We start from the raw sequence: 22678 nt of genomic DNA on the forward strand, positions 1-22678 counted from the left end.
ATCTTCGTGACAGATTCACTTTAAATAAAAAAGCGGCTTGTGAAAAGTTAGTTTTTAGCAACAAAAATATTTTTAATGCTTTATAGCAGGGGTGGGGAACCTCAGGCCCCAGGGCCTTTTACGGCCCTCAATGACATTTTATCAGGCCCCCCGGAAGATTCTCAGGGACCGCATTCTTGAGCAGTGAGCTGTATTTTGATTGCCACCAGCTCATAATTTCTTCTTGCTCTGTTTGCACACACATGGTGTTCACTACTGAACACTGAAGGGCATGCAATGAAAGATTACGTCCTGACACCAGTGCCAGATTCAGGATGTACTTTGTGAGCAGAGTTTGTACGGCCCCCGAAGGATGGTATATATATCCAAATGGCCCTTGGCAGAAAAAAGATTCACCACCCCTGATTTATAGGAAAAAATGATCTGAAAAGTAATTGAAAACATTGACAAAGTAATGCAAATTTATTTTTACTGCTGGATTTTATTGTAATTGATTACATAATCCCAGGTAAAGATTTACTTAAATATTTCTATTATTCAGTAAATGGCAATTTTTAAAAAAATCTATTCATATTATGCAAAATTGTGCATGTTTACTTTATAACCATACATCTTTATATGTTTGTACCCTCTCACTGTGTCAGTGGGGGCTGTGCACCATGGGAATTTCTCTTCACCACAAATGCTATCACCACCTAATGAATTCTTTGCTTACAGACCCAATCTAGCCTTGTGCTACAAAAGTCGTATTCTTCTTCTTCCTAGTAAAAGAACACCATGTTCCTCTGACTTTCTTTATGAAAGATAAGTATCACCTGCCAATCTGTTTAAATTCTTCCTACGTATTCTTCTTAATGCAGTAACTCGGGGGCTGTAACCTAATTTTAAAAATAAATGAAAGATATTTTCTAACATTTGGCATTGACAATTGAAATTGTGTGCAACGTGCCCCATAATTCCACAGCCTGCAACTTAAAGGAGCGATAATCGAGACTGTTTAATGCAATTTGAAGGAGTTGAATCCCCGATGCAGAGTCTACCAAAATGTTCTTATTTTGCTCTGGCATTCATTTATTCGTTCCCACTAATGATGAGTGAATGTGGTCGGATAAGATGTTCTTTTTCTTTTTGCAGCTGAGGGGATTCGAACGTTTTTTTCGAGCACACCAAAGACAGTCGGTTAGCACTTGAGCATGCTCAGATAACACCTTATCCAAACATGTTCGCTCATCACTAATTTCCACCTTATTAATAGATTGTATATTGCTCCTTTTCTAAAGACCAAGGCTATGTTTCAGCAGCCGAAACTGCTCTCTTGGCAGTAAAAACGACCATTTTTTGTATAGTTTTTTGGTGCAGCTTACTTGTCTTTTGTCTACAGTACAAGTCCGCTAAAGTTAGTTTTATTCACCAAACATGCTGCTAAATACTTAGTTGTGCTTTTGCACTTTTTTATTACTTTCTATGTGTGATAAAATGTTGCAAAACGCTGAAAGAATTGAGAGTTCTCAAAATCTTCTGGAAAAAAAAACAAGCGCGTGCATGAGATGTTTGAAATGTCATAGCTTTTTCTGGTACTGTAAAAAGCTTAATATTCATTGAAAAACAAGCGCTGCAGCATATGACCGTTTTTGTTTCTTTGGTTTGACTATAGCTGTGTGGACTTTCTTAGGATTTTATAGGTAATAAACCAACCTAATGTCATGTGAGAAAATGGAAAACGTGAAAAAAACACGGGAACCTGTCATGTCATTTGTCAATACTAAACTGCCCCTAATGTCTTAGACTCATGCAAAAGAAGCCCTTTTTATCATTAGGCAAAGGCATAGCAGACCTTGTCTTTCGGTTATAGGGGTAGGGTTTTTGATAGTGACAGTCATGTAATAGTCACGCCCAAACCATCATGATGCTCTCAGATTATGGCGCACAAACCTGCTGACCGATTCCCTTTTAGCACGCCTTTGGGTTGAGGATATCTTTGGAATTAATTGTCTAAAGGATTGTAATTAAGAATGAATGGAACAGAGATAGATACAGTAGTTACATTGTTATGCGATTTGCATCATTTTTTTTGGAAGATTTCCATAATGATTGTAGCAGTCTATCAGGTTATTGAACAGTAAACCTCGTCTGGAAACCTGTAGAGACACAGGGGCAAAGAAACGATCATATATATTACCGTTAATCTACCGTAATATTGGATTTCATCAGGACCACTGGAGGGATCATTTACTGTTAATTATCTGTCTTTTATAATGTAGTGATGGCTTAGGTGACCAATTATAAATGTTTTAGGGAAAAATGTATGTAAATTAAATAAATAAGGGAGATTATGTGGAGGAGTGTGAAACATAACTCTTTGCCTGATCTCTTTCCCCCGAGTGTCCTGAATATGATAAAAACTGGAGGCATTGCTTTTTTAAAGATTTATGGCTCACAGGTTGATGTTCTTCCCAGAGCCTCAGACATTGCTGCCCCTGCTCTGAATATCCTATGTCGCATGCATACTCCAGTTACTTTATAGTGGAGGTCTCTATTCTTTATTTGTAATCTATCACAGGGTCCATAGAGATGTAACCAGAACTTGTTTGTTCTGCCATGCAAAGTAATCAAACGTGAAGAAAGTTGTAGAGTGAAGGATTCCTGATTTCTTTTAAATAGACTACGGGTAATCTTGTCTTTGGTGACTCCATTGCCGATAGGTTTCAATATCCATTTGGATTGGTTAAAAAAAATAATAAAAAAAATCTTTCATCACATTAAAATACAAAATCAACCCGCGACCCTTTTGATGTTGGTACAAACCTTTTAAAGGGGGTCAATGATTATTATTAATTACCCCAAAAATTTAGGATAATTGTTATTCTGTTGACACATCAGTGGCTTCATCAGCCAGAACATTTATATCTCATGCTTCAAAAATCATAACCATGTCGAATGCAGCATCTTTGGTGTGAGAGAAAACTTGTGATCATTAGCCAACTTGCTATATCCTTTTCTCTAAAGAATCTGTTCCTCTGTGCTATGCTCAATAATCGCCCTTTTATACAGGCTGATTTCTCATAATTGCACTGTGTATATATGGCAACTCCTTTATAGGCATATATGAAGCTACTAGATGAGTTAGGGAGACCCAACTTTCGGAAAGGGTAATGGAAATGAGCGTGGTGTGTGTTTCACCGATTTGTGAAAGTGGCTAAGACTATAATAGCCTTATTAAATAATTACCGTAGTTGTCTGTCTCAGATGTGGAACATCACCAACCCGAATTGAAATCTCCTAATCCACTACACCAAAGTATAGCACCATGAAGTGGACTAGATAAATCAGACAATGCATAGAAACACCTTTACCAATGATTTGTCAGTTACTACATAGATACAGGAACCAAACCAAGTTTTTTTTAATATATATAAAAATAGTACCAAGCTTACTACATAGATACAGGAACATAACAAACAGCTGTGACTTAAAATATATGTGTGACTGGAACCTTATCCATGTGCGTCTATAATAATAAGTAGCTACCCACCCACCTATGGATGGTAGGAGCTGTTTATGCTGCTATTGCACCTGTGCTGCCTCCAACTCTTATCATGGGGTCTTGTGAGCAGGGTCTTTATTTGATGTTTATTTTATTTGATGACTTTTTCACTGAATTCAGAAAATGCCTCTTTAGGACAATGCACATGTCTGTGGTTCACTATAGGAGCGCAGTACTTCCAAGTAAGCATAAGACAAGATTACACATTGGTTTTATTTATTTTTTTCTTGTAAATGTTGTTACACGAGGGGAACCACAAACCCCTTAATTGTGGAGATTGGTGGAAGTCCCACCAGCCAAGACATCCCTCATGATTTTGATCTCATCTCTGATTAGCATGAGTAACCCTTCATCTAGTCTGCTTTTCTTTGTGATGCAGAAGAAAACACCCATAGAGAATATTGACCCAACACCCATTCTTTCCAACCGCTGTAGGAAATTGCCTTGTATTTCTCATACCTGCTACTCCAGCCAAGTGCTGGTAATAACTGTGTCTGGCAGCCGGATCAAGCAGGAGGTCAATGTGGAATGTCAGGAAGCTGCCTTTGTGCGGCTGGATCTTCTCACTAATCATTCCTCAGTGGTATAATAAAAGACCCGGACCTTCTTAATAAATAAAATTACTAAGCACACAAAGTACAGAGAGCTAAGATAAAATTATCTGCATTCATTATGAGAAGCACATCCTTTAAATGTCATGCATTATCTTCTCCCCAGTGGCTAGCCTGCCGATACCCTCACATCACACAGATCTCAATTAGGGAAAAGTTTCATTTTAATAAACCAATAGAAAAAAAAATCTAATTGTCAAGAATAACAAGTGGCCACTGCAAACTGCTTTAGGATAAAGCTTTATAATGATTGTAGAAATTTGATGCATTTAGATCAAATTTATTTTAAAATGGACTTTGTAAAAAATAAATAAAAAGTAAAAAATAGATTATACACAATGAACAATTATCACATTCCCACCTAAATTTCTGATCGATGGGGCCCAATACCGCTGGGCCACCCAATTATTACTAGTCCCTGTGAGGAGAGATTTAAATGGCACCATGGTCTCTAGCACATGCCTTCACTTTCTCCATTTTCTTTGGGGTTATTGGAAACAGACAACCGATGTAATCAGCTTTCACTCTCAGTCCCATAGACATTAAATTGAGCAGAACCGCTTCATTCTTGTTTTGCAGAAAGGAGGAATTCGGGACTTGAGATCCAATTCTAGTGATTGATGGGAGTCCCAGTGGTCAGAAACTGATAAGTTAAATGGGAACAGCACTTTCTAAAAACTATTCTTAAATCAATAGTACAGAATAGTGTACTAAACTTTGTAATATATCTTATCAAGGAAATCTGCCTCTTTATCCAATTCCTACTTCTTTCCCTCCCAAATGCCTCCTGAACTCACCATCAACTCTGAGGGGTCAAAAAAACAGCTCAACTTGATTTTGCTCAAAACAAGATTGACTTCTCCAACAGTAAGGTGTCAGGATACACCTCCTATAATTCTCTGAGGAGCAGAAGGAGATATAAACAGATCCTGATAAGCTTTCTAACAAGTCTTTCACCTCATCCCAGAGCTGGATTCACATCTGCACTACTCAGTAAAGCTGCATTCACACATCTATTTTTATTTTTACATTTGGATGAAACAAACCATTTTTTTGTCTATATACCGTATGTCATCAGCTTTGCAACTTTTTTTTTCTATCCATATTTTAAAGCTCTTAACGATTGATCAGTGAAAAATGGATGAAACACGAAAAGAACACTGAAGTAAAAAAGGATGCCTTGTTTGTGAACAATCGTTGATGTGCACGAGCACACTATTTACTAATGGTACACGGACGGCACACTTAGAAAAGATTATGCTGTTTAAACCCAGCCTACGTTCACACGTTACTGCTTCTATCGTGACAAAAGCACAACTTTTTGCTGCATTTTACTAAAAATTTATTTATATATATATATATATATATATATATATATCAGATTTGTGTATCCTTTTTTTTACCCTTTATGATCCACACCTGGATTTGACTTCAAAATTGTTCATGGAAGCCTGCACTAATCTTTGTATGGCCTCTCCTTGAGGCACCTAGATTTTGGTAATCGTAAGGAAAGCTGTAGAGTATTTACTCGCGCTTACAATCTTATTGTCGGCACTTTATAGAAAGTGATGATGCAAGTAATATAAAACTAAGCAAAATATCAAATATGGAATATTTGACCTTTTAACATGGCAGCTTTTTATGGCAGTCAGATCCCCACTGTCCTCCATAATTTTACCGGTGGTGTAAGATTGTGCTATACCCTTTCCATACTGTGATCGCCTCCATACACAGAGATAAAGGGTAAGGTTCAATTTGTGCCGCAATATGAATGTATACAATTCATTAGATTTATAATTTCACAGAATCCTTAGTGAAAATAAAACTATGTAAGGGTATGTGTCCACGTTCAGAATTGCATCAGGATTTGGTCAGGATTTTTCATCAGTATTTGTAAGCCAAAACCAGGAGTGGAACAATTAGAGGAAAAGTATAACAGAAACATATGCACCACTTCTGTATTTATCACCCACTCCTGGTTTTGGCTTACAAATACTGATGTAAAATACTGACCAAATTCTGATGCAATCCTGAACATGGACACATACCCTAAAACTCTATAACTAACTGACCCTCTCCCATAATAACTAAATAGAATATTTAATAACTAGGACAGGGCAAATCAGGGACATGAGTTATGTTGCTGCTTGACCTGTATAGTGCTGCTGAAAAACAAATTGGTACCACTGAATACTACAGGATGATGTCAGTTTGCTGATTGGGCTGTCTTGTAGAAGGGCTCACTTTCTCCAGCTTGGCGGCCTGTTAAAGGGAATCTGTGTTAAGGTTTTTGCCACCTAATCTGAGCGCAGCATAATAAAGGGGTAGGGACCCCAATTGATAGCAGCTATGGTGTGAGGTTCTCTCCATCATTCAAAATACCCTCAGGGGTTAACTAACAAGTAACTATATTTGTTGGGACCCCAATTCCAGCGATGTGTCACTTACTGGGCTGCTTGCTGTAGTTTTGATAAAATCAAAGTTTGATCAACAAGGAATTATATCTAGAGGACTAGTAAACCTGTAATCTAACCACGCCCACACCTCCTGATTGGCTTTATGCCTATGCATAGTGTAAACCGAAAGCTGACAACCAGGGGTGTGGACTGGTTATGCATAGCTCAACATTCAAAGATCTGGTAGATCTGCAGCAGATAAAACTGTGATTTATCAAAACTAAAGAAGCAGCCCAGTAAGTGATATATGCCCGGAATCACGATCTCTGGCCTTACAGCATTCTGTTCTCAGATGGGGTAGAAAAAAATCTGGTGTCAGATTCCCTTTAAAAACAGCCCCGAATGTATGAATATATTTATTTTTTCCCTTCTGTTGGTTTGCATCTAAGTGTTAGCTCCAATCGTAATATTAGATTTTACTTGGCAGCCAGAGGCAATGACCGAATCATCCTGACAGTTTGTCAGACAGCGGAGGTAAATGACTAGCAAACTTACATACTCATCCACAGGCTTCTCTACAACCTCAGGAAATTGCATGTGACAATTGCAAAGTTCAGATGAATTGTGTTTTGTGACTTGTTCCTTGTCTGTGTTCCCATAATATGCAGCCATCAGCATGCCGGCAGAGAAAGCCAGCCGCAGAAATGTCAGTGGAACACCTACTGAAAATAATGGCACCTCCAGGGGATCGATGTTAAAACGGATTTCAGATGTCACCACTTTTGCCTGGTGTAATATGACAGTACAATGTAGATTATGGGATTGTTGCTTACCCCCGGGAGCAGAATCTCTTTGGACCTCTGGCACTTTGCTATGATCTTACTATGTCTACTCTTTTTTTTGTTTTTTACTTTGCATCAATTCGTACTGTGTAGCAATGAGTTAAGACACTTTCTTTCCAGTGCAGAAAGATGTCCATAGATTTTGTGACAGGTTGTAACCCTGGGAATTTGCAGGTTGACCCAATTGGACATCATCTATATACAGGACATCAATATGAAGAGTAGATCTTAACAGAACGTGTCAGATAATCATTTCCGTGTATGGCCTGCTTACGTGATCTCATAATACATTGTAATAGAAAGCCGAGATGGTAAATGATTTCCTGGTTATAAGGAGACACGCTGTCTGAACGTATCGAAGTCTGGACATAAAGAAAATAACCAATATCTTCAGCCGTTACGACAAGATTCCAGCAAAGCTATTAAGATGCAGTTTTGTTTTTCTACAGAGATGTTTACTGCTTGATAAAAGCGCTGGCCTTGAATAACAAGCTGTCTATAGTAATGAAAGCTGGGCTATAGCTAATCCTGGGTGCTGATTGGCCTTATTCGGCCGGACAAATAGAAAATGTCCATTGATTGTGAGCCGTGTCTGATTTATTGGTCTTCTCTACTGAGATTCCCAGTTGTTTACTTGTACCATATATATATATATATATATATATATATATATATATATATATATATATATATATATATATAAATATACACAGTACAGACCAAAAGTTTGGACACATCTTCTCATTTAAAGATTTTTCTGTATTTTCATGACCATAAAAATTGTACATTCACACTGAAGGCATCAAAACTATGAATTAACACATGTGGAACTATATACTTAATTTCAGTTGTTTCACACATTTTTGTTATGTCTTGTATTCTAGGTTCTTCAAAGTAGCCACCTTTTGCTTTGATGACTGCTTTGCACACTCTTGGCATTCTCTTGATGCTCTTCAAGAGGTAGTCACCGGGAATGGTCTTCCAACAATCTTGAAGGAGTTCCCAGAGATGCTTAGCACTTGTTGGCCCTTTTGCCTTCACTCTGCGGTCCAGCTCACCCCAAACCATCTCGATTGGGTTCAGGTCTGGTGACTGTGGAGGCCAGGTCATCTGGCGTAGCACCCCATCACTCTCCTTCTTGGTCAAATAGCCCTTACACAGCCTGGAGGTGTGTTTGGGGTCATTGTCCTGTTGAAAAATTAATGATGGTCCAACTAAACACAAACTGGATTGAATAGCATGCCGCTGCAAGATGCTGTGGTAGCCATGATGGTTCAGTATGCCTTCAATTTTGAATAAATCCCCAACAGTGTCACCAGCAAAGCACCCCCACACCATCACACCTCCTCCTCCATGCTTCACGGTGGGAACCAGGCATGTAGAGTCCATCCGTTCACCTTTTGTGTGTCGCACAAAGACACGGTGGTTGGAACCAAATATCTCAAATTTGGACTCATCAGACCAAAGCACAGATTTCCACTGGTCTAATGTCCATTCCTTGTGTTCTTTAGCCCAAACAAGTATCTTCTGCTTGTTGCCTGCCCTTAGCAGTGGTTTCCTAGCAGCTATTTTACCATGAAGGCTTGCTGCACAAAGTCTCCTCTTAACAGTTGTTGTAGAGATGTGTCTACTGCTAGAACTCTGTGTGGCATTGACCTGGTCTCTAATCTGAGCTACTGTTAACCTGAGATTTCTGAGGCTGGTGACTCTGATAAACTTATCCTCAGAAGCAGAGGTGACTCTTGGTCTTCCTTTCCTGGGACGGTCCTCATGTGAGCTAGTTTCTTTGTAGCGCTTGATGGTTTTTGCCACTGCACTTGGGGACACTTTCAAAGTTTTTCCAATTTTTTTGACTGACTGACCTTCATTTCTTAAAGTAATGATGGCCCCTAGTTTTTCTTTACTTAGCTGCTTTTTTTCTTGCCATAATACAAATTCTAACAGTCTATTCAGTAGGACTATCAGCTGTGTATCCACCAGACTTCTGCACAACACAACTGATGGTCCCAACCCAATTTATAAGGCAAGAAATCCTACTTATTAAACCTGACAGGGCACACCTGTGAAGTGAAAACCATTCCCGGTGACTACCTCTTGAAGCTCATCAAGAGAATGCCAAGAGTGTGCAAAGCAGTCACCAAAGCAAAAGGTGGCTACTTTGAAGAACCTAGAATATAAGACATAATTTCAGTTAATAATTCCACATGTGTTAATTCATAGTTTTGATGCCTTCAGTGTGAATGTACAATTTTCATAGTCATGAAAATACAGAAAAACTTTTGGTCTTCACTGTGTGTGGATAGATAGATAGATAGATAAATAGATAGAATGTGTATGTATGTATATAATATATACAGGTTCTCCTCCCAAACTTAGAATATCATCATAAAGTTAATTTATTTCATTTCTTCAGTACAAAAAGTGAAACTCATTATATAGAGTCATTACAAACAGAGTGATCGATTTCAAGTGTTTATTTCTGTTAATGTTGATGATTATGGCTTACAGCCAATGAAAACCCAAAAGTCATTTTCTCAGTAAATTAGAATACTTTATAACATCAGCTTGAAAAATGATTTTAAAATCCGAAATTTTGGCCTACTACTTACTGCTCAGTAAATGCAATCAATACTTGGTCGGGGCTCCTTTTGCATCAATTACTGCATCAATACATTGTGGCATTGAGGCGATTAGCCTGTGGCACTGCTGAGGTGTTATGGAACCCCAGGTTGCTTTGATCGCAGCCTTCAGCTCGTCTGCATTGTGGGGTCTGGTGTCTCTCATCTTCCTCTTGACAATACTCCATAGATTCTCTATGGGGTTAAGGTCAAGCGAGTTTTTTGGCCAATCAAGCACAGTGATACTGTTGTTTTTAAACCAGGTATTGGTAATTTTGGCAGTGTGGACAGGTGCCAAGTCCTGCTGGAAAATGATTTTTCCATCTCCAAAAATCTTGTCTGTAGAGGGAAGCATAAAGTGCTCTAACATTTCCTGGTAGACGGCTGAGCTGACTTGGGTCTTGATAAAACACAGTGGACCTACGCCAGCAGATGACATGGCTCCCCAAACCATCACTGATTGTGGAAACTTCACACTAGACCTCAAGCAGCTTGGATTGTGGCCTCTCCACTCTTCCTCCAGACTCTGGGACCTTGATTTCCAAATGAAATGCAAAATTTACTTTAATCTGAAAACAAAACCTTAGACCACTGAGCAACAGTCCAGTTCTTTTTCTCATTTGCCCTGATAAAATGCTTTTGGTGTTGTCTATTGAGCCTGAGTGGCTTGACACAAGGAATGCGACACTTGTAGCCCATGTCCTGGATATGTCTGTGTGTGGTGGCTCTGGAAGCAATGACTCCAGCAGCAGTCCACTCCTTGTGAATTTCCCCAAAAATTTTGAATGGCCTTTTCTTAACAATCCTTTCAAGGCTGCGGTTATCTTGGTTACTTGTGCACCTTTTTCTACCACACGTTTTCCTTCCACTTCTTGCCTTCTGGACGTCTTTCAAGTCAGCAGTATTCCCCATGATTGTGGAATCTACTGAAACAGACTAAAGGACTTTTTTAAATGCTTAGGAAGCCTTTGCAGGCTTTTTTTGTTAATTATTCTAATTTACTGAGATAATGACTTTTGGGTTTTCATTGTCTGTAAGCCATAATCATCAACATTAACAGAAATAAACACTTGAAATAGATCACTGTGTTTGTAATGACTATATAAAATATGAGTTTCACTTTTTTATATTTAAGAACTAAAATAAATTAACTTTTTGACAATATTCTAATTTTGTGAGAAACACCTGTGTGTAATACATTTCTTCTCATATGTTTTTACTTTGCGGGTGTGTTGTAGAACCACCATACGCTGTCTGTGTATTACAGCATCACCATACGCTGCCTGTGTATTATACCACCACCATACACTGCTTGTGTACTATAGGACCACCATAAGCTGCCTGTGCATCATATCACCACCATATGCTGGCTGTGTATTTTAGAACCACCACACACTGCCTGTTTGATATAGCACCACTATAAACTGCCCGTGTATATTGTAGCACCAACATACACTGCTTGTGTATCGCAGCATCACCATATGCTGCCTCTGTATTGTAGGACCACCATACGCTGCCTGCGTTTGTAGGACCACCATACCCAACCTGTGTATTACAGCGCCATCATACGCTTACTGTGTATTGTAGGACCACCATACACTGCCTGTGTATTGTAGGACCAGTATACGCTAGCTTAGTATTATACCACCACCACATGCTAAATAGCAATAGATTTATTAGGTGCATAATTACAAAATCCACCTAAAGTACCGTAAGTTAGATCTCACAAATAGGGGTGGAGGCTACTGTCACTCCAAGAGAATATATAAAACAATTAGACAAAAATGATTTTTTTCGGCAGAAATAGACCAGCTTTATTTAACAATAGATGTAAAAACACATAAAATGAAAGGCTGGCAACCAGAAACCAATTCATAGCTGACAAAACCATTACATTTTGTGTAAGTCCAAAAAAAGTATGGGTCCTAATGAGGGAAGGCACAGATTGAAATGATTCAATACATAGTAGGTACGTCGTCCTATGAACTATAAATGTCTTTATGGACAGAAGAACAACACACATTCAACCTCTACACTTTGTAGTCAAATAGCCATATCACTAATATTGCACCCTTACCCATAAAGGACCAAATGGCAGTCACCAGGACAGCAGGAACAGAACCCCAACGTGTTTCGCGTCTAGTATTTACGGCTTCCTCAGGGGGATGAGTATGGTGGCTCACAAGAGTTGCCTCTTCCCCACCTCCTGAATGGTGCTGCTCTCTAGTTATGCAGCCAGTTCTTGCCTTTAGGGCTGCACTTATTTACCATTTAGAAAGTGCAGAAAGTTGTTTGGCAACCCCTCTATCTCCACTATAATGGCTGGTGGTATTGTTGGTTGTCAGTGTGAGGAAACCAACAAAAAAGGCATTTTCCAGTCCCTAGAATGAAAGGTAATGAGGAAGATTACTCACAACTGTCTAGAAGATAAGCTGACTGTGCTGCCCATAGCAACTGATGACCGTGATGGTTTCTAGAGCAGGAAATAAAATGAAATCTGCACTCAGACTTTTCTATCAGACTGGTTTATGAATGACTCCTCCTCTCTGGCACTGCTCTGGTCTTTGTTGATAGACTGTAGCGATGATGTCCCGCCAACAGCCCTGCAGCCAGTTACTGAGATCAAAGGCTGTGCTGATGTGCAGAGCAGCGGCCGAGAGGCATGCCTGGAGCAGGAGAGGGCCACTAGCCCATTTTAGTTATTTTACATGTCTCTCATCATAACTGGTAATATAGGGCAAACCCTTTAATTATCATCATGCAGCCATTCCCATAGCTGACCAGTAGGGACCCAGCATGCTCCAGTGTGGGACTGAAAAGAGAAATTACTGCGTTTTATGTAATTAAATATTTATTAGTTTTGGCATTTGCAGTTTTAGACCTTTTATTAACTTTTGTTCACATTTCGCTTTTCCTGTATATTTGGTGTATTATGCCAGAAAACGCAAGACGCAATAGCCAAATGCTTCCATAGGCCCTCTGTGTACTAGCTAAATGTTTCTATTGGCCCCTATGCACTACTCAAATGTTACCAAAGGACCCCTATACACTAGCCAAATGTTCCTATAGGCACCTATGCACTTTCCAAATGTTCCCATAGGCCCCTATGCTCTAGCCACATGTTTCTATAGGCCCTCTATCCACTAGCCACATGTTTCCATAGGTCCCCTATGCACTAGCCACATGTTTCCATCGGTCCCCTATGCACTAGCCACATGTTTCCATCGGTCCCCTATGCACGAGCCACATGTTTCCATAGGCCCCCTATGCACTAGCCACATGTTTCCATAGGTCCCCTATGCACTAGTCACATGTTTCCATAGGCCCCCTATGCACTAGTCACATGTTTCCATAGGTCCCCTTTGCACTAGTCACATGTTCTCATAGACCCCTATGCACTAGTCACATGTTTCCATAGGCCCCCTATGCACTAGTCACATGTTTCCATAGGCCCCCTATGCACGAGCCACATGTTTCCATAGGCCCCCTATGCACTAGCCACATGTTTCCATAGGTCCCCTATGCACTAGTCACATGTTCCCATAGGCCCCTATGCACTAGTCACATGTTTCCATAGGCCCCCTATGCACTAGCCACATGTTTCCATAGGCCCCCTATGCACTAGCCACATGTTTCCATAGGTCCCCTTTGCACTAGTCACATGTTCTCATAGACCCCTATGCACTAGTCACATGTTTCCATAGGCCCCCTATGCACTAGTCACATGTTTCCATAGGCCCCTATGCACGAGCCACATGTTTCCATAGGCCCCCTATGCACTAGCCACATGTTTCCATAGGTCCCCTATGCACTAGTCACATGTTCCCATAGGCCCCTATGCACTAGTCACATGTTTCCATAGGCCCCCTATGCACTAGCCACATGTTTCCATAGGCCCCCTATGCACTAGCCACATGTTTCCATAGGTCCCCTATGCACTAGTCACATGTTCCCATAGGCCCCTATGCACTAGTCACATGTTTCCATAGGCCCCCTATGCACGAGCCACATGTTTCCATAGGCCCCCTATGCACTAGCCACATGTTTCCATAGGTCCCCTATGCACTAGTCACATGTTCCCATAGGCCCCTATGCACTAGTCACATGTTTCCATAGGCCCCCTATGCACTAGCCACATGTTTCCATAGGTCCCCTATGCACTAGTCACATGTTCCCATAGGCCCCTATGCACTAGTCACATGTTTCCATAGGCCCCCTATGCACTAGCCACATGTTTCCATAGGTCCCCTTTGCACTAGTCACATGTTCTCATAGACCCCTATGCACTAGTCACATGTTTCCATAGGCCCCCTATGCACTAGTCACATGTTTCCATAGGCCCCCTATGCACGAGCCACATGTTTCCATAGGCCCCCTATGCACTAGCCACATGTTTCCATAGGTCCCCTATGCACTAGTCACATGTTCCCATAGGCCCCTATGCACTAGTCACATGTTTCCATAGGCCCCCTATGCACTAGCCACATGTTTCCATAGGCCCCCTATGCACTAGCCACATGTTTCCATAGGTCCCCTATGCACTAGTCACATGTTCCCATAGGCCCCTATGCACTAGTCACATGTTTCCATAGGCCCCCTATGCACGAGCCACATGTTTCCATAGGCCCCCTATGCACTAGCCACATGTTTCCATAGGTCCCCTATGCACTAGTCACATGTTCCCATAGGCCCCTATGCACTAGTCACATGTTTCCATAGGCCCCCTATGCACTAGCCACATGTTTCCATAGGCCCCCTATGCACTAGCCACATGTTTCCATAGGTCCCCTATGCACTAGTCACATGTTCCCATAGGCCCCTATGCACTAGTCACATGTTTCCATAGGCCCCCTATGCACGAGCCACATGTTTCCATAGGCCCCCTATGCACTAGCCACATGTTTCCATAGGTCCCCTATGCACTAGTCACATGTTCCCATAGGCCCCTATGCACTAGTCACATGTTTCCATAGGCCCCCTATGCACTAGCCACATGTTTCCATAGGTCCCCTATGCACTAGTCACATGTTTCCATAGGTCCCCTATGCACTAGTCACATGTTTCCATAGGTCCCCTATGCACTAGTCACATGTTTCCATAGGTCCCCTATGCACTAGTCACATGTTTCCATAGGTCTCCTATGCACTAGTCACATGTTTCCATAGGACCCATATGCACTAGTTACATGTTTCCATAGGTCCCCTATGCACTAGTCACATGTTTCCATAGGACCCCTATGCACTAGTCACATGTTTCCATAGGACCCCTATGCACTAGTCACATGTTAGAATAGGCCCTTATGTGCCAAGTATATGCCAAAGGAGAGTCCCTGTGGCATTTGCTATCCAGTATAGAAAACCAGGGTCTGCATCCCTTTCCTATACGGAGGCACATAGTAAAAGGTGTAGGCGGTGTAGGGTACATTTTATTGCTTGAGTCAATGGCCAATGCATGGCACTGTTTGTGGCACACATCACAGGTATATGTCGGGGGAACCTCTCGTAGAGCCTTACATTCAATCTCTGGTTACGAAAAAATGAAATTACTCCATGTATTATTAACAACCTTTTAAAGGACTTATCGATGCATTTCTGGATAATTTTCATTTTCAGAAGAAATAGTTTGACAAAATTTTTTTTTGATATCTGAGTACATACAGATAATGTGGAGTGGAAGCTTGTGTAGCCATGGACATTTCAAGAAGTGGATAGGCTGTTTTTTTCCCTGGTAATGTAGGGAATACTGAGCCTCTATGTTTTCACATAGGATATATTAAAAAGCCCGGACGTTACAGACATGACATCACTTCAAACCTTTATGAACACCTCCTAACCAATATCTGTGGCAACTGTCTGGAAAGAGCATCACCGCAACAGGTTCTCTTCGCATGAGGAAAGAGATGTCTACAGAGCAGACATAACCTTTACTACTTGACATTGATTATTGAGAGCTTAATATGAATTTCTCTCAGCCGTGGAAGGGATAATTTCATCTATGAAGGAGAACTTGCCAACTAAATCAGTACGAGCCCTCACTTATAACATCTAGGCTAGGGATTCTTTCTATTATTATTTTCCAGTGGGGCCCGCGATTTGGCACAACATATCATGATGTCACCTGCTTTTGCATAGGACTGCAGGTAAACCTTAGAATTTACACGACACGAAAACATTGGACACATTCTGTAGTTACTTATTGTAGAATGTTACCTAGCGATCCATATGTGTGTGATATACAGTAGCTCCAGACATCATCGGAATAATATATAACCCTGCTCGCTTTATCATGCCAGTAACCTACATACAATTCTAATGAATTTGCATTTTGCTTTTGAAGCTCCATCCATATCTGCTCATTATTGTCATCCACAGCCCAGCTCTAGCAATTATTTTCCATAATGATCTCTTTAACAAAAAAGAGAACATTTGAAGAGCAACCAAGCCTGACTTTCTAGGCTCAGAGTGTTTGCAGGACCAGTGTGACCTGTGCCCCTTCTATTGATGATACTACCAGCATCCATCTGTCACCCAAGACGTACCACTATGCCCTGCTGCTCGAATGCATGATACAACCACAGTCCCTGCTATAATTTGCTATAGTATTGGAGCTGAATTTGTCTTTTAACCTTGAGGTTGCCTCATACCCCCTCCCTGGGTGAACCTATATAGGTTTGCCTGCAAAACAAACAAACTGAGATCATGATATTAACATGAGATCCACCAAATTGAAAATTCTATTATGCGGCATCTGACCAAGTCAAGTCCTACGATGTGTGAATCCCAGCAGGCAAACGCAATGGCTTCTATCGGCATCCCAGTATGTAGTGTCACATTCACTTTATATATGGAGTGAAAAGCAAAACGTGGGATGTAAAGCAGCCTGGCATGTGTGCATCATTGGAAGACGATCTGCATGATTGGACGTCATACGTTTGCCATACGATATGCACACAGAGTTGCCTGGTATTCGGATCACTGTAACGTCACGAGCATATTCTCCTGGGAAGATCCACCGGGGTCAGACTGTAATCTCTGCTGGGAGCAGTGCTGCACATCTGTATGGATGGCATCACCCCACAGCTGCCAGCCCTTGCCTACATGCTTTTAGCATCTTCATTAAAAATGTAAATGGGGAAGGAAAGTCTCCAATTATCAAGCCAAAAAGCTTGAGAGCCCCGGCTTCCACAATAGGAAGAACACTCTTCTGACCGCTCTCTGTCAGCAGCTTCTTTCTCTGGGTGCACTGACTACACAGATCTCTAACTTGTAGCAGATCCAATTATTTGTAATTGGATCTGCCCTAAATCTTAGTAACTATTCCGTAATGACAGCCAATATCAGTACTCTCCAGTATTTTGGTTTGGGGTAAAACCACCTGGCCAATCCTTCTCTGTGAACTATTAACCAGTGCGTTCCATACCAACCAGTATTGTCTCTGCTGGATTATAAATAGGACGTAGTCATGTTGTCACCTAGATGCATTACAAGTAAATGGGTCCCATGTTATATTACCACCATACTGTCCCCTCTATCTGTAACTGGAAAATAAGACTTCAGTCACTTGGTCCGTCTTGGGCCACGTTCACACAACCGTATTTTCAGTCTGAGTGCTGTTCATGGAAAAGATGGATGGACATTACCCCGACTGCACTCAGACATGTCATTCAGTAGGAACATTCAGATGACCATGTTTGTACACTACCGATAATCCACTTGAAATAAATCGCAACATACACCAGTCTCTTCTTTATTTCTGATAAGACCTATTTGGAACAAAAGCAAATCAGATCCCATGCTAATCATCTATATGGCATCCGATTTTTTTCGGATATGTTGTTATTAACATGAAACTGATTTTGGTATTGAAAATTTTATTCACTCTTGATCCATAGAAACAAATACAGAGGAAAAATCTGCTAAAATTGAATATTTTTTTTTAAGCTTATGTGAACTTGGCTTTAGGGTCACAGTCACCCAATCTGACCGTTCTTGGATTGACCCAAACACTATATATATGGACAATGAGAAGCAAAGTCAAATACAGAATATGGTCCAACTCACATTTTACAAGTTTCCAGAAAAAAGCTCAAAAACAAAATGTATTGCCTTCCTGAACAGAAAGTGTTTAAAGGAGCAGAGTCCCTGCCTGCTGTGTGCAGTTTAACAAACCCAATAAGCTTGCAGCTATTCACATACCCAGATGTGCCGGCTGATGCCTTATTTGCTTTGTGAAATAACACTTTGCCTACAAATGCAGTGATTCCGATATCTACTACCCCAGCCTCTCGCGAAGCAAACGTGTGAAAGAAAAACCGAGTAGGGGTGAAAAAACTTACCCTGAAGGATGCAGATTGCAGTGCATTTGTCTTGGTCCTGACAGCGGGGGCAGCGATGTTGCAGGTAGGCTGCGAGTTCTCACAATGGCTCCTGTCCAATCACTGTCCTTCTCCTCAGTATCCCACACCTTGGACTTACATATTTTCTGTTTTTAGGATCTTGTAAATAAATTGTCTTTTGTGGGGTTTTTTTTCCCCTTTTTCTTGGAGTTTCCGAAAAGATATCCTGTGAACGAAAGCCTCTGTGCTGTCAGCAGTGCACTAAATCCATAGTACTTCCCGAGGAATCTCAGCTCTGAATGTGAGCTTGTAATAAAGGGAGAAGCACTGACCCTACATAATCATCTTCAGAAGACATTAAAATTTGATCACCTGCATAATGCTTCTGGATTCTCCGGCTCCCCTTCTCTCGCGCTCCTTACCTGTGGGAACCAGTTCAAGGTGCATCAAACTGTAAAGGCTGCAGGTCTAGCAAGGAAAGGGTTATATGGGGAAGACGCATCCATCACAAGATTTCCCACATTGTCGTAGGTTTGGCCACAGTTCTTCTTAAACTTTTCCCACATTCTTCAAGCTTTTTTTTCCTTCTTGTCGTTTCTGCCAGGTGGGTGCAGCTCCTCTCTTCTCTCGCTCGCTATTTCTTGAAGGTGTAGGTGGGCAAATCCCTGAAAAGCTGCAATGATGCTGACAGTCATGTGGACAATACCAGGCAGAAGGCACAGACAAGTGTGTGAGACAAGCTATTCACTGTGAGGATCCTGTGACAGCCTGCCGCTTCCATACATAATAAAGCCACTAATTACTTTTCCTGACGGACAGCAGCTTAGGAACATCGCAGGAATGAGCTGCTGATATGATGTCTGATAGGTCCTCAGTGACTGAGCTGCCTTTCCGTGGAGATGTGAACATTGCACGAAGCTGCCGCTCTCCCATGCCACCAGGTAGACTGTGCACAAGTCATTTTTGACACCCACTCGAGTGTTTTTGTTGGTTGAGGTGGAGGGAGGGTCACAGGCAGGCTTATTTCACACTGAACCATTTCCAGCTTCTCAGCCGCACAGCATCTCAGAGGATGCAAGCACTTACTTCATTTGTGGCACCTATGCTTTTTCTAAAGAGCCGTTCTATAATTATAACTACTACGTTTATGGAAAATCGTGTTCGGAAACCATTGACCATCGGTAGCCGAAAATATCACACTTTAATTATTCCTTCCTTTTATAAGGAAGGAAAAACAAATAATAGGTTTCTGTATTGCTCCAGAGCGTAACCTGGCATCCGTTTATTGCTGCTTTGTGTAAACGAAATATTAGAAAAAAAAGATTTCCTTACGTATCGACCGATCACTTAAATGCTGTGCTTGTTTCCTGCAGTATTGACTCGTAATGTCTGACCCCATCGGGACAACTGTTAATCATCGGTGTGTTCTCGCCGAGCCAAGTTCCACTTTTACGGCAGAGCGCACAAAGCAAATTTATATTTCATAGTCACCTGATGTGAAACGAATCCGTGCATTCTAGAAACGAGGGGAGCAGTGACATTTACCTAAAAGTGTCCGTATAAGTTAGACTTACAGTTGTGCTCAAAAGTTTACATACCCCTGCAGAATTTTTGCTTTGTTAGCCTTTTTTCAGAGAATATGAATGATACAGTAACACCAAAACGTTTTCTCCACTCATGGTTAGTGGTTGGGTAAAGCCATTTATTGTCAAACTACTGTGTTTTCTCTTTTTAAATCATAATGACACCCCAAAACATCCAAATGACCCTGATCAAAAGTTCACATACCCTGGTGATTTTGGCCTGATAACATGCAGAGAAGTTGACACAAATGGGTTTGAATGGCTACTAAAGGTAACTTCCTCACCTGTGACCTGTTTGCTTGTAATCAGTGTATGTGCATAAAAGCTGAGTCAGTTTCTGGGATCCAGACAGACTCTTGCATCTTTCATCCAGCCACTAATGTTTCTGGATTGTGAGTCATGGGGAAAGCAAAAGAATTGTCAACGGATCTACAGGAAAAGGTAGTTATACTGTATAAAACAGGAAAGGGATACAAAAATATATCCAAGGAATTTATAATGCCAGTCAGCAGCGTTCAAACTGTGATTAATAAATGGAAAATCAGGGCCTCTGTAAAAACAAAACCATGGTCAGGTAGACCAACGAAAATTTCGTCCCCAACTGCCAGGAAATTTGTTCGGGATACAAAGAAAAACCCCAAAATAACATCAGCTGAAGTACTGGACTCTCGGAAAACTAGCGGTGTGACTGTTTCAAGATGCACAATAAGGAGGCACTTGAAGAAAAATGGGCTGCATGGTCGAGTCGCCAGAAGAAAGCCATTACTGCGCAAATGCCACAAAGTATCTAGCCTACAATACGCAAAACAGCACAGAGACAAGCCTCAAATCTTCTGGAACAAGGTAATTTGAAGTGATGAGACCATAATTGAACTTTTGGGCCACAATTATAAACGTTACATTTGGAGAGAGGTCAACAAGGCCTATGATGAAAGGAACACCATTCTTATTGTATAGCACGGAGGTGGATCACTGATGTTTTGGGGATGTGTGAGTTAAAAAGACACAGGAAACTTGGTCAAAGTTGAAGGAAAGATGAATGCAGCACGTTATCAGCAAATACTGGAGGCAAACTTGCAATCATCAGCCTGGAAGCTGCGCATGGGATGTACTTGGACGTTCCAACATGACAACGATCCAAAACACAAGGCCAAGTCGACCTGTCATTGGCTACAGCAGAACAAAGTGAAGGTTCTGGAGTGGCCATCTCAGTCTCCTGCACTCAATATCATTGAACCACTGTGGGGAGATCTCAAGCACACAGTTCATGCTAGACAGCCCAGGAATTTACAGGAACTGGAGGCTTTTTGTCAAGAAGAATGGGCAGCTTTACCATCTGAGAAAATAAAGAACCTCATCCACAACTACCACAAAAGACATTAAGCTGTCATTGATGTTAGAGGGGGCAATACACGGTATTAAGAAATGGAGTATGTGAACTTTTGATCAGGGTCATTTGGGTGTTTTGGGTTGTCATTATGTCATTAAGCGTGCCCTAAAAACTCATTTGTTCAGATTGGCCTACCACCTCAACGCATTAACCTAACTATCCCTGTGTAGCCCATTAAAAAAAAAGCAAACAAAAAAAAAAAAAAAACATAATCAGGTTATCAGGTTCCTCGCATCATGTTCTCATACACTTTATGCAGTTAATAGCCCTCTGTGTCTGTACTGCTACATACTTAGGCAGTTAACTGGTTCATGCAGCTTTACATGAACACTCGAGCCTTACACTATGGCTGGTCCGAATAACTAAAACAATTGTTACCATCCACCTCTCGTGTCTCCCTTTTTCCTATAGATTGTAAGTTTGCTATCAGGGCCCTCATTCCTCCTGGTATCTGTTTTGAACTGTGATTTCTGTTATGCTGTAATGTTTATTGTCTGTACAAGTCCCCTCTATAATTTGTAAAGCGCTGCGGAATATGTTGGCGCTATATAAATAAAATTATTATTATTATTATTATTATTATTTATAAAGAGAAAACACAGTAGTTTGACAATAAGTGGCTTCACCCTACAACTAACCATGAGTGGAGAAAAAGTTTTGGTGTTATCATCCGTATTCTCTAAAAACGGCCAAGAAAGTAAAAATTCTGCCGGGGTATGTAAACTTTTGAGCACAACTGTAAGTCGATTAAAAATGGATGATTTCAAACATAATACATAATTGTCGGGTGAAACTTAACAGCAAATTATAATTTTTTTTGTTTTTCTTTTAAAATAGTATTTATTGAAATAATTTTATTTTTTTGTTTGTTACAATAACAGAAAAACAAAATAATAACGAGGAGTTACATAAAAAGCAAAATCATGAATATTGATACTATCATTTTGACATTCCAAATGGCAAATATACTTTACACATAGGTTCCTATTTACAAGAAATCTATTAGCAAATCTTTATCTCAGAATATGCAAGAAACATTAATAATAATTTATTTCTATACCACCAACATATTCCGCAGCACTTGCAATTAAGCAGGGACATGTACAGACAATAAAGACACATAGTTCACCAGTTTCCAGAGGAATGAGGGTCCTGCTCTCAAGCTTATAATCTATAAGAAAAATAGAGGGGGACACAATATATAGATTGTGCCTGTCCTGTATGGTTTAGCCACCATTATAATAAATGGGCATTATGATATAAACTGTATGATCTGGTCATAAGCCAGTATCAATATCCAAGAGCTATTGGGTGCATGGAAGATTTGGAGACCAGAGGGACCAGATTCTAAAGAAAGTT

The 22678-nt window shown here is 40.7% G+C and overlaps 2 protein-coding genes across 2 annotated transcripts in view; one reads left to right on the forward strand and one right to left on the reverse strand.

The window, feature by feature from the left end:
- The window catches only part of CHRM5 (cholinergic receptor muscarinic 5), a 252276-nt gene extending 232982 nt beyond the window's left edge, over positions 1-19294 (reverse strand). Inside the window, exon 1 of the mRNA XM_077263356.1 lies at positions 18347-19294. The gene's annotated coding sequence lies outside the window, so the exon portion shown is untranslated. The remainder of the gene's footprint in view (positions 1-18346) is intronic.
- Positions 1-22678, forward strand: part of AVEN (apoptosis and caspase activation inhibitor) — a 661464-nt gene that overhangs the window by 200885 nt on the left and 437901 nt on the right. The window lies entirely within an intron of this gene.

The sequence above is a fragment of the Ranitomeya variabilis genome, chromosome 1 (genome assembly GCF_051348905.1).
Source record: "Ranitomeya variabilis isolate aRanVar5 chromosome 1, aRanVar5.hap1, whole genome shotgun sequence".
Lineage (NCBI taxonomy): Eukaryota > Metazoa > Chordata > Amphibia > Anura > Dendrobatidae > Ranitomeya > Ranitomeya variabilis.